Genomic DNA, 3719 nt, shown 5'->3' with positions numbered 1-3719 from the left:
TTTATTGAAAGGTTAATATTTATTATAACTAATAATAAAATTGTGTTTTAAGGGTTGTAGGACAAAAGCTAGAATGGCAACTTTTTCTTAATTAAGCTAAGATTCATACTCTAGAAAACCTTTATACACGTACTAGAATGAGTCTTGTAACAATTAATTGATTTTCCCATCACATTCCCTTTGATCTTTGATGAGATGTAATTTTTTCTATATAATCAAATATATAAAAGCCACATTATTAGCTCAATCTCATTGGTAGAAGAGGTGAGTGAACTTAGATGTATATGAGACAAAAAAAAACTCTTTTGATTTCTTTTTTTTCTTTTATTTTTTCTTAGATACATAGCAAGACTTTATTACCCATGCAAGAATATTAAAAAAAATTGTAACTAATTAAATATGAAGTTATTTATTTTCAAATTCAACTTACAAATATGATGACCATCAAGAAAGAAACAAATTTGATTGAGACTATAATAATAAATTCTCCCTCCTTTTCAAATTATAAGACATTTTTAATGAGATTTGACGTTCTAAAAAATAACAACACAATTGAAAAAACAATTATTTAAGAGAAGCCATAGTGAACATAAGCAATATGCAACCCTAGGCAAGATAAAGTTATCGAACTCTTGGCTTGACAGTGAGAGCAATTTAGCTCTTCTAGTCAAATTGAGTTTAAAATAGCGACGCAGAAGCAAAACCTGAAAGTTATAGAACTATTTCATTTCAACATTTTATTTTTTACACAATTTTTTCATTGAGCATGCCAAGGCAAGTGGCACCAAACTTAACTAACTGTATAAATACATTCATATGATAGTCTAGATCAAAATGATCAAAAAGGGAACGTTCATAAGTGGAGCATAAAAAAATGCACAAAAACTTCACCATTAAAGCAATACATCTTCCTGCCATCTTTAACTTCTATCTTCTTTTAAAGTGCAAGAAAGTACAATTCTACTTTTTTCTTATCCCTAGTGCAAATTCTCTTAAAATTCTCAATCTCTTCAAAGAAGAAGCAAGACTACTTGAAAGCTATTAGATCTAAAAAATTGATGGCAACAAAAGTATAAACTTGCAATAAGTTAGGGTTTAGACACGAAAACAATAGTTCAAAGTTATATGATAAAATAGAGCAATAAAAAATAAAATTCAAAAGTGATTGGGTTTCCAACTTTTAGCAAGGTGAGAATATTATATGCATAAAGTAAATAACTCTATTGACAAATAAAAAAAATTTATTAAGATTTCAACCATTGCACTAAATGTCCGGTCTGACCATACATTTTAAAATATCCTGAAAAAACAAACAAAGAATTAGACAAAAAAATATTGCAAGCTTATGCCAACATAGGAAAGAGTGCACATATAAATCTGACATGAAAACAAAATTCTTTTATATTAATATACCATATAATAAGGCCTTGACCATAAAGTAACAAAAACAACAATACCTTTAGAACGGCCTTGAAAAGGGCGTGTATTGCTACCCACCAACATATGATGGTCTATTGACAATTATGCTTTATAGCCTATGGCACACAATTTACAGCAATTTATGAATTTCTATATATATGTTAAGCATAAATTTCACAAAATGCATATATATATATTGGAAATCAGAAAGTAATCATTCCAAGTTAATAATTAATTCCTTTCATGATTAGTTCAATCGATGTACGCATCTTGAACTGTTGGTTTATATATGTTGTTAACTTCATATAAGCACAAAGTAGAAAACACAGTGACATTAATATAAAAGAAAAGAAAAGAAAAGAAAAAACAGTGACATTAAGATCATACTTGGATTATGGCCATTGAGATTCCAATTGCATTCTCCAATGCCTAAACAAAAGGCTGGCACCAATTCCTTGAACTGCTAGAAACTGTGAGGGAAAACAAAACCAAAATCTAACTTTATCCATGATGAGTTAATTTTGGACTACAAATTGTGATATGCACGTGATTATAAACCAAAATCAAGGCTAGAATCATTGCAGAGTTCCTTCCTATACAAACCAAAATCCCACTCTCTATCTCTTTTCCAAATAACTACAGCACAATACAGTATCCCTTGTGTGTTAAATTGATAGAAAAATTTAATCACTAATTATCACATATAGATCATTTTAGAAGGCAAGGACTTTTGTAATCAAACAAACCATTCAATTTCATAATAGTGGAAACTGGAGTCTGCCAAAACTCTTCCAAATTCAACATATAAAACTTTTGTAATTCTGAAATGAATCAAGGCTTCATTAAAATGGAAGAAAAATATATGGATGTAAAAAAAATTCTGGTTAATACCTTCTCGGAAAGCCACTCACCTTAAGACAATGGAAGAAAAGGTGAACTAAAACTACTGACCAACAGAGACATAAATTAACTATGCGAACTGAATCTACTGATCAACAAAGATGAAGAGCTTTCAACTATCCTGGCTACAGAATGGAGGAAAATAAATAAAAAATGAGAGCCTTTCAACTATCCTATTGTTGGAAAGAACTAAATAATGAATCAAAACTTTTCTACGAGATACTGTTGTCTGTAGTTTAAGCCAAAAAAAATACTGAATCAGCAGAGGCAGGGATAATACATCAAACAAAAAAATCAAACAAAACAAATCAAAAGGCACCTGCCTTGAAACCAAAAAAAAAAAACATCAAATGGAAATTGAAGGGAAAATGCAAAACCGAAATTGAAATAGCTAGGATGGAGGAGTGATTTCTGGTTATGATCCAATGAACGTTGAGATCGTTCCAGAAATTTATTTCATTTCTTTCCCTGAATTTTTCCATCCACTCATTCTAACTGATTCATCCATGGAGAAGAAGACTGCAAAGAAGAAGAAGAAATCAATCAAGAAGCAAAAGATAGTAAAGCTAACAATAAACTGATGAAAAAGAAAAAGGGGAAAGAGCTTATAGAAGCGAAAGAGGGAGAGAGTAGAGAGACGGGCGGGATGATGACGAAAAAAGAAAATGCGTACCTTTGTAATTCGTTAGATGAATGACTTCACAATGGTTGCTCAGGCGTCAGAGAAAAAAGCTTGGCCATATTTTCTTCGACGATCAGATACTAAGATCTGGCGTTGGCGCAACTAAGATTGTGAATGAGGAGCTTGGGGTTCCAGAAATTTTAGAGAATAAAGAGAGGGAGGGAAAGAAGCGATAGACGAAGACGAAGGAGGGAAAGGAGCGAATAAAGAAGTGAGAAGAAAAGAGAGAGGAAAAGAAGTAGCTGAGTGTAGTAGCCATCCGTCATGGGACTAAAACAGTGACTATAGTCTAAACTCTATAGACAAAATTAGAGTCGATAATTTAGGCCAAGCTCGATAGGCCAACCCAAATTCGCTCAAAAAATTTAAACCCAAACCCAAAAAAATAATATTTTTTATTATTCGGGGCCTATTCGGGCCAAATTTGATCGGGTTCGAGCTTGGCCTGAATACCCGAATAGAAAAAAATAAATTTTTAAAAAATATATAATATAATAAATATTAATTATTTTTTAATTTTTATATCATTTTATTTTAAAATACCATATATTTGAGTGTATTACTATAGTTATTTTAAAAAAATAAAAATATTTATATTTTCCCATTTTTATTATTTTTAATCAAATAAAATATCTCAAAATAATAATTAAAATATATTTTAATATTAATTTTTATATTTTAAGACTCAATTTTTTTCATAAGACTCAATTTTTTTTAA

General features: G+C 30.2%; 1 long non-coding RNA gene across 1 annotated transcript; it reads right to left on the bottom strand.

Annotated features, from left to right (window-relative positions):
* Positions 1 to 1228: 1228 nt before the first annotated feature.
* Positions 1229 to 2040, bottom strand: LOC129301990 (uncharacterized). Its single transcript, XR_008591137.1, has 3 exons — positions 1807 to 2040; positions 1458 to 1535; positions 1229 to 1300 (listed from the first exon to the last, which is right to left on the bottom strand). It is a non-coding gene; the product is annotated as an uncharacterized LOC129301990 (long non-coding RNA).
* Between the last annotated feature and the right edge of the window lie 1679 nt (positions 2041 to 3719).

The sequence above is a fragment of the Prosopis cineraria genome, unplaced genomic scaffold, assembly GCF_029017545.1.
Source record: "Prosopis cineraria cultivar Desert tree isolate PC_DT_omini unplaced genomic scaffold, ASM2901754v1 PC2, whole genome shotgun sequence".
NCBI classification, from domain to species: Eukaryota; Viridiplantae; Streptophyta; class Magnoliopsida; order Fabales; family Fabaceae; genus Prosopis; species Prosopis cineraria.
This window is presented reverse-complemented; position numbering and strand designations above follow the sequence as displayed.